We start from the raw sequence: 10,226 nt of genomic DNA, 5'->3' as shown, positions 1-10,226 counted from the left end.
TTATCTCTTTAAAACATACCTGCTCACACCCATTTTGATCCATAGGACTAAATTGGATACCTCTTTAACTATTGCTCCATTCCAGGTAATTTAAGAAAGTCTTGGAGTACAGGTCTTAAGGTCTACAGGAATATTATTTTCAAATGGTTCATCCTCTTTTGATCCACAGATCCATAATAGATACGCATTCAACAATTATTCCATTCCAGGTCATCGAAAAATTCTCTGGAGCATAGGCTTCAATATCTACACGCCTAACCAAATGGTTGTTATCTTTTTTCAAAAACTGTCCATGATCTTTTTGATCCATAGAACCAAATTGTAAATATGATTTTGATGATACCGCGGCTGAGGACATTGTGGAAGCCTTGCTTGATTCATTAGACCATTTGATTCAAACTCCAGGACAATTTGTTGATCTTACAACACCACATATGTTTTAAGACGCAAGTGAGAGACAAATACTTGGAAGAACATCATTGAGTTGATACCGCTACTGAAGACATCATGGAAGCCTTGGTTGATTCATTTGATTCTGAGGGCCACGGTAAACATGTATAAGCCACAACATAATATCCATACTCAGAATATAAACGTAAATGCATCTAAAAAATCCTAGTGCTTTACGATGAAATTTACAAATTTGCCTTTTATGGGATCCTCCAAATCTTCAGGAGGACCATACATAGATTAGAGGTGTTCGCCGCCGCCTACATTTATGCATCGATGCGCCACGCATCGTTTGAAATCCTGATCAACAATTTTCCACGCCTATAAAAATTTGCAATTTGCATAATCAAGAGGATTTCTCGTGAGAATTGCATTCAAATTTCGAAAAAGCTTTCCTTAAAAACTAGGATGATCTTTCGGTGGGAATTCTGAAGAATTTCTAGTTGAAATCTAAAGAATATCCTTCGAAATCCCAAAACCTCTCTAGTTCAAATTATGAGTAAATTTACAAAAAAATAAAGAACTTCTGTGAAACTTCTGGAGAACTTAGATTCACATTGCAGGAAATTTCCCGAGGAAATTCAGTACAATTACCCTTCTTCTTCTTCTTATTGGCATTACATCCCCACACTGGAACAGAGCCGCCTCGCAGCTTAGAGTTCATTAAGCACTTCCACACTTAAAATTTTCCACCGATCTCGGCTGTGCAAACCTCGGTTAAAGTTCGTTAGCTGAAATAACGGCTGAATGAACGTATGATTACGGTGGCTCCTTTGAGTGCCGCAGTAAACAAATTGCTTTTTCAGCTGAGATATCAGCAGAAAGTCACGAGCCGAGCGCTCGGCTGTGCGGATCTCGGCAAAAGAATCAAAAAATGCCGAGCTGAACTAAGTGTGTTCCACAGTTATTAACTGCGAGGTTTCTAAGCCAAGTTTACCATTTTTGCACTCGTATATCATGAGGCTAACACGATGATACTTTTATGCACAGGGAAGTCGAGACAATTTCCAATCCGAAAATTGCCTATACCGGCATCGGGAATCGAACCCAGCCACCCTCAGCATGGTCTTGCTTTGTAGCCGCGCGTCTTACCGCACGGCTAAGGAGGGCCCAGTACAATTACCCATGAAAATTAAAAACAAAACGTACGTGGTAATTTTGAACAACTTTTTGTGAAAACTCTAAAGAATTGCCTTTAGAAATTTCAATGAATTTCCCGTTGAAATTCCCAAGGTGCTCCCATTGAAATCCAAAGAATTTCACGTTGAAATCAATTTTTTTGACGGGCAAGGGCTGTTTGCCCGAAGGTTGTTCGGCCGAATTTGGTCGAATACATCGTTAGACCGAAACCCGTCTGGCCGAAAATCATCTGGGTAAGAGCAATTCTCGCTGAAACCGGGAAACTATTTGCACGAGGTTCTTAAAAATGCCTAAATTTATATTCTTTTGGAAGCTTTCGGCGAGTATATTAAGGATCCGAGTTAAATTCATCAGAAATATGAGCCCCTCTTTAGTTATACACGAAATCATTTTAATGGACCCCTCGATTTTTGTCAATTCTTGACTCACCAAAACTGTCATAACTCCAACATTTCTCAACCGATCATAGAGATCAGCATATCGTTGGAAAGAGAAAGAGTGTATCCTCAATTTGCAATAATAAAAATTCAAGCAGCCATATTGAATGTGGCCGCCAACTTAAATTTCTTTTTAAAAACCATTCTTACGCCAAGTTTGCAACCACCGATTTTGTATATTAATACATCGATGAAAAGCTTAGCTTATATTGTGCATTGTGTCCGAAAATCTCAGGTGTATGTTTTTTCTATCAAAAGTTATGTACGATTTACCAAATTATATTTTGAAGGGCCATCTGACCAACGAACATTATTTTTATGGTTAATATGGTAATACGACGTCAGTTCCTTGATTTCATACACTATTCTAGGCCAAATATGTTTCAAAAATCAAAAGTATATCTACAACAGTATTTTATTTGAAGGGCTCAAAAGTTTTGAGCATAACGGAGCCGTATTCAAGTTATTGGATTAAATAATTCAAGAGTTTTTGTATTGGTAAATCGTACATAACTTTTGATAGAAAAAACATACACCTGAGATTTTCGGACACAATGCACAATATACAAAATCGGTGGTTGCAAACATGGCGGAAAAATGGTTTTTAAAAAGAAATCCAAGATGGCGGCCAAATTCAATATGGCTGCTTGTATTTTTATTATTGCAAATTGAGGATACACTCTTCCTCTTTCCAACGATATGCTGATCTCTATGATCGGTTGAGAAATGTTGGAGTTAGGTATGACAGTTTTGGTGAGTCAAGAATTGACAAAAATCGAGGGGTCCATTAAAATGGTTTCGTGAATAACTAAAAAGGGGTTCATATTTCTGATGAATTTAACTCGGATCCTTAATATACTCGCCGAAAGCTTTCGAAAGAATATAAATTAAGGCATTTTTAAGAACCTCGTGCAAATAGTGGCCCGGTTTCAGCGAGAATTACTCTAAAATAAACATATGGCGGATAATGTCGTTCGACCGAGACAGTCGTCAGGTCGAATAGGTCATTTAGTCAAAAATGCCGTTTGGCCGAAATGGTCGTTTGTCAGAAAGGGCCATTTTGCCGATGTAGCGATGAGTCCCCTCGTAGCAGCGGCGCTTGCCCATTGGTGACGACGAAAGACTGTCAATAGCAGAAACGTCAACGCAATTCTGATAGTCACAGCGAATGATATGTAAAAGGCGATAATAAAATAAACAACATGAGGAATAATTGTTATCATCCTAGACCCGCATGTTGAAGTCGAAAGGGAAGTTATTGTTAAAAGTTGAATAGTTGATTTTTGGACCTATAATTGGAACTAGTAGCATCGACGAGCTCGGTGGTCTGGTGGCTACCGCTTCTGCCTTATAAGCAGGAGGTCGTGTGTTCAATTCCAGGCTTGTCCATTTCCTACTTTGTATTTCTTTCTTAGTTCTTTCTGTGTTTCACGTTCTACCAAAACGATTCCTACTGTTATAACCTTCCACACAATCCCAAAACCTCCCGTGGCACCTATGAGAGGTCGTAGAGTTCTCTGCATCTTTCTTAAGTAGGTGTCCACTAGCCATCCTTCCTCTTCCTCAGCATTCGCAAGGAAGGTGGTGTAACGGATGAAAGTGATGCTACTCTCGTACAATAGCCTTGGCTTGTACCACCTACGAATTTGTGCGAATTGCTCATTGCTAATGCTAATGCTATAATTGGAACTAGTAGCATAACTTGAAATCTTGTAGGTGAACTGGAATCATATGCGTGAAACAATAATTGAATAATTTTAAAGTCTATACTAGCATTATTCGATATAACCTACGTATACAGCACTTATAAGAAACCCACATTGTATAACTTTTTGTTAATAGTGAAGTAGGTTTTTTTTTGCACAGCTATTATATTCAGGAGTAATATTCACTCTGAATTATAGATCTATAAGTACGTAGCTCTATCACGGAAGAATCGCTCTTTAACGGCAAATTGGTTCACCAAAAATTGTGAGTGCTTATTATATAACTATTGAACTATATGTACCTAACAGAAACTGATTAAAATTGCAGCCTAAAGCTTACTATCATCCCAATACGGAGTTTGCTATTGATACTTTGGATGAATAATCCCTACAATTTCTTTAAGATTTTTTTTTGCTGGGTAGTCAAATGGAGCGATCTCGCGAGAAAGGTGAGCTTACTTACACTTGTCAGTCATGCGATCTCCCAGATTAGGCATAAATACCCATGATAGCCTGCGACAATTTCTGCAAATGGCAGCATCTTAGCTACAAACAACGCAAAGTGGCGAAAAGTGACAGGTCTACACAATCATCGGAGAAAAGATATGGTTCATCGAAAGTACCAAGCCTTGCTTCAAGTGAACGATCCATGCTTGAGCCTTGAGGCTCAACTCAAGGGCGTAGAGGCACAAGAACAGCTGGAAGAGCGAGAGCTAAATAAACAAGCGGAGATCTAGCAACGAGAAATCGACTAGATCCCGAGCAACACACATGTTGTAAATCAGTCTATTATACTCATATACGACTAAATTTGGTCATATATATATGCTATAGCAACCAAACTAACGTGAATTGTGCTGCTAGGGATGCAGCGAAAGATCGAAGAACGCAGAAGCTTGCTGGACGCGGAACGAAAGCTACAAGAACTGCAGCTGTACAAAGATAAGGAAGTGCAGGAGCGCCAGCAACAAATTCGGAAGCAATCCCTCGAGAAAAAAGGGCGCTTATTCGACAAATAGCTGAAGCGGGTAGTAGGAGTGGTTCCGTCTCCGATAAGAAGGAAAAGGTAGCAAAATGGCTCGACTCGGCTGTGGAACTTCCTTCGCTTCTCAAGTAGCGTTACCAGCCCAGCAGCCGGCTAATGGAAGGCTCAGTGCTCGTCCAAAGACAGGGCATCCGGATATGCCGTTTAATCATGCCAGGTGACAAGCTTCGAAGAAAACAATCACGCAACGCTTCCGAACCCTCCACTACATCGAGCTGCAAACCAAGTACGATATATACGATATCTGTCATCAATGCACTCTGAAAGTCGATTACCTAATTCCTAATATATCTCACCCTCACATTCCCCTTCTTCTCTCACTAAAAAAAGAGAAAAAAAAAACCATTGACTTAGGATTTTCATAAACAAGTAAATATTTTACAATCCAGTATCCGATATCCGTACTCAATTCCTATATTTAAAAACATCCTAATTCAAATTGGAATTCAAATATTTTAATAGGATTTTCTAATCTGATACTCAAACCCAATGCATGAACCCGAAAAGCAAATCCAATATTCCCATTACATGAACAAAATTTTAATCAAAGACCGAACGAATACCAAAATCAAACATTCATATAAAATAATCAAGTTTTTTTTTAAATTCTCTTCATCTTCCATGGCTCTGTATTGCAACTAGTTCTTGGTTTACTATTTACCTGTTTTTTTAGCATTTCCACAGTAATTAATTTAAAGTTTTATTTATGCCTGCCATAGTATGGTTATAAATAACTCTTATGAATATTTATTTTATTTCATATTCATATCCAATTTTCACAACTAATATTCTAATCCAACTCCATCTTTCAAATACAATCTCTAGCTTATAACCAAAAGTTGATTCTAAAATAATATTAAATATTTGGAACCAAGCCAATTCCAATTTTCAAATATAATAATCATGTTACCTCACTCATTATCAAAAATCAAATATTTCATTAAAAACCAATACCAAAAACAATCCAAATTCAATATTTCAATTCCAAGTCCACATACAAATACGTAAATGCATATTTACTAAGCAAATTAATCCAGCCTTTTTAACATTTTGAAAATGTCAACTATTTCAGGTTTATGGTCCTCCAGCTGTATTCCTTTTATTTTTATTTTTTTTGCAAATATTTCCAGCATTGCAATCCAAAACCAATAGAACTCGATTCGGTAGACCATATCCAATACAATTTGATGGCTTTCCAATGGGAAAATCAAAACAATATCGGTAGCTCTTCAAATATACTATGTATTGGCCCTTCAGGCTCAAGCCAATACATTAGTACGGTACTCTCACACAACACCTTCAAAATTCGATTTTGAATAGTTGTGTTCTGCTGATCTACCCAACCTTCACCATCAAAAGCTGCAACAATCCGATACTCTTCCAGAGCACCTTCGACAACCCAAGCAGAAAACCAATGGGAAAACAAATCATTTATTCCGAAAACAAATCATGTTTAATCGAAACCGTCAAAAAAAAAAAACAAATCATTCAATCTGGCACCTTCGATATAACAAGTGTAAACCGATGAGAAAACGAATCATTTGTTTCGGCGCTACTCCTGAATTCTTTCGACATTTTAACTAGCAGGTCAAAGGTCTTCCAGAGCGTCTTCGACACTAAAAGTACAAACCGATGAGCAAATCATTCATTCCGACGCTTCCCACAGCGTCTTCGACATCACAAGTCGAATCCGATATACAAATCATTCAATCCGACGACTTCCAGAGCGTCTTCGACGTCACAAGTCGAAACCGATGTGCAAATCATTTAATCCGACGCTCTTCCAGAGCGTCTTCGACACTACAAGTCGAAACCGATGAGCAAATTTATCAATCCGACGCTCTTCCAGAGCGTCTTCGAAAAAGATATTTTAGTTACTAGATAAAGATTGTCGCTTCGGTTCCCTTTGTTCTGCTGTCCGGAACATGTTGGGTACCAAGCCGTCAAATCGTATGGATTTTCCTTCTTTGACATTTAGCTCCCCTATCCTCGCCAGCAAAAGATGTTCCGGACAGCTACGACAGCGACAATCTTTATCTAGTAACTAAAATATCTTTTCTTCGACATCACAAGTCGAAACCGATGTGCAAATCATTTAATCCGACGCTCTTCCAGAGCGTCTTCGACATCACAAGTCGAAACCGATGTGCAAATTATTCAATCCGACGCTCTTCCAGAGCGTTTTCGACATCACAAGTCGAAACCGATGTGCAAATCATTCAATCCGACGCTCTTCCAGAGCGTCTTCGACATTACAAGTCAAAACCGATGAAAAAATGTCCCAATCACGCCCACAGGATACTTACAAAACAATTATTTCCAACCAGGAACAACCTGGCAGGATCGCCAAATGTGCGGCCCAGTTCTGCCGAAACGAGCTATCCGTCACGGGTTGTGCTGTCTTATCGCGCGTGCTACTCCATTCGTTGTCCCGCGAGGGAAGAGACAAAGTCATGGCCTGCTATTTACTAGTTGGTGTTGGCAACCAAACCGTTATACGATATATACGATATCTGTCATCAATGCACTCTGAAAGTCGATTACCCAATTCCTAATATATCTCACCCTCACAAATCCACCTAGCGTTGGTGGTGCCTTTCTCGCGTTTAGTTAAGACACCAACCTTATATGGGGTTTATATGGTCCGATGTACCATTTTCTTCATAACTTTTAAACGCAATGCAGGCATTCCACGGGGGCATGTCAGTCGATCCTGAGCGACCATTTCGAAAATATTTGAAACTCTGCACAGTTTTCAATTTCATCTAAATCGTCATTTTTCGATATCAAATCTTCATATTGAGTCACGACTAACTTTTTCAAAAGGGTGTATGTGAAAAATGGTTCAAAATATTTAAAAGCTGCACAGCAAAAACAGAATGTTCGATTGTTATGATTTTTTCAGCAAAGTTAGACAACTAAATGGTGATTCTTAAGAAAATGTGCACAGTAAAAAAAATTTTTTTTGCCTTTAAAAATATCATTTTTGTCACAAAACTCAAATATCTCAAAACCCTATCTTTTTTCGAACGTAATTTTTTAGGGAAAACGGTCCATTATATTAGCTATCTACCATAAAAATTTGGTGATGGTAAACTAATAAACAAAAAGTTATGACATTTCAAACATTTCACAATTTTCACATTTAGTAAAAAAATTTTTTCTGTGGAAGTTATTTCGAGAATTGCAGTTTGATGCAGATTTTATTGTTAAGGGACGTGATTTAAACAAGTTGTTTTCATGATATTTTGATTTAATTATTCATAGCATCTATAAGAAACTTAGACACGATCCAGTGTTGTGATCAAAAGTATTGATAGTGTCATAATTTTCATTGCACGTGACTGGCGAAAATTCTTTTAATAGTGTTGAAACCTGTTGATAATAACGTTGATAGAAACATATCAGAAATGTTATTTTTAAGACAAAAGCTGCAAAATCAAAGACTTATATACACGTGTATGTCTATAGTTTACCTGCAAAAAATATACCTCTTAGAGAATAGACTTTATGAGCGGGAGGAAACGGGTATCTTCAACAACAACAAATGCATGATATGTACATACCATGACAATGCTTACGAAAAAGCAAAAAATTACTACTACTAAGGTTGTTAAAGATCTTATAGTAATTTTTTTCTTCAGTCAAGCAAATGACACCAAACTAGTCAGTAAAAACTTAAAAGTGATTTTGTTTATTGAAATATTACGAACAACATGAGTAGCCGCTTTCTCAACTGTTGTAGGCCGTTTGATGGAAAAAAGTGTTCAAAAGAGTTACGAAATCTCACCGAAAGCACCATAGATAAACTGAAAGCGACTGGTTATGCTCCAATGTCCACATTGAATACAAATTTACGTTGACAAAAGAGCAATCTGTATATCATCGGTTGAGCAGAGCGCAGGAAGTTCGAAAACGACAGCAACTGAGGAATTGCCAGATGTATCGACAACAACTGAGGAATTACCAGAAGTATTAAGTGCTGAGAGCCTTGCCACCGTACCATCAGCGAAATCTGTTTCAACAAATCAATCGGAAGATGAGTGTATCCAAAAGGTCAACATCGAACGCTTTAACGAGGCGCTGGGATAAAAGTGACCTGATTAAATGGAGTAAGATGGACTACGTTTATTACCCGGAGAAAAATACCGTGAAATAAACGAAGCTGTACGAAGAAACCTCTTCAAATTAGGGACCTGATGATGTGGAAAATACAGACTACGATGAGGTAATTATAAATATGAAGGAAAGGTTCTCGAATGCAGCCACGACAAGGAAAGAAAAATTATTGATTTTGTCGATGCTGCCAAGTTCGTGGTCTATTCAGGATGCCATTGATGAGTTCAAAACCAATAGAAATACAGTAAAAGAGGCAAAACAATTGAAGAATAACTGCCTTTCAACCAAAATACTAGGTCTAGTACTGCATTAACAGATGAGACAAAAGAAATAGTAGTTCAATATTTTGAAGATGATGAAGTAAGTCGAGCTATGCCTGGTCAAAAAGATTATGTATCAGTAAAAAAAGATGGAAAGCGTCAAGCAATCCAAAAACGATTAATGATGACGACTTTGAAAGAAGCGTACACACGCTTCAAGGAAATTCACGATAATATTAAAATAGGTTTTTCCTCATTTGCAAGCCTTCGGCCAAGGCAATGTAAGCTTCTTTCCAATTCAGGAACACATAATGTGTGTGTGTGCACAACCCATGAGAATATTAATCTTATTTTACATAGTTTGAAAATATCAATTTTGTGTGAAAATACAACATCAAATTGCTATCTACGATCTTGTTCGGATTGTCCAGATTCTTCATCATTGGAAAATACTTTATTCGCTGAGTTTGAAGAAAAATATATTGATCAGTTATCATTTGATCAATGGGTGACCACGGATAGGTGTGACATAGAAACTATTGTAAAACCTGTAGATGAGTTTGTGTCATATTTTGCTTGAAATTAGAAAGTTTAATCCTCACGATTTCATTAAAACAGAACAATCCAGCTTTTTAAAAATACGAAAAATACATTACAAAATGGTGAATTTTTAGTCATTTGTGATTTTCTGAAAATTACAGCTTTGTATTGCAAGATGAAGTGCAGTCCCATCACTGGAACGTACAACAAGCTACAATTCATCCATTCGTTATTTATTTTAATGGAAGTACGCAAATTGAACACTTAAGTTTTATTATAATTTCCGAAGATTTAAGACACGATTCAGTATCCGTAAACTTGTTCATTGAAAAAATGATTAACTTTTACGCGTTGATAAGCATAAAGAAGTCAAAAGATATATTTCATGTCTGATGGAGCAGCGTCGCAGTACAAAAAATCGTAAGAATTTTTCGAGCCTATGTCAATTTAAATCAATGTACGGAATTGATGCAGAATGGCATTTTTTGCTACATCACATGGCAAAGGTCCTTGTGGATGCTATTGGAGA

This window comes from Armigeres subalbatus, unplaced genomic scaffold (genome assembly GCF_024139115.2).
Source record: "Armigeres subalbatus isolate Guangzhou_Male unplaced genomic scaffold, GZ_Asu_2 Contig1089, whole genome shotgun sequence".
Taxonomy (NCBI): Eukaryota; Metazoa; Arthropoda; class Insecta; order Diptera; family Culicidae; genus Armigeres; species Armigeres subalbatus.
This window is presented reverse-complemented; position numbering follows the sequence as displayed.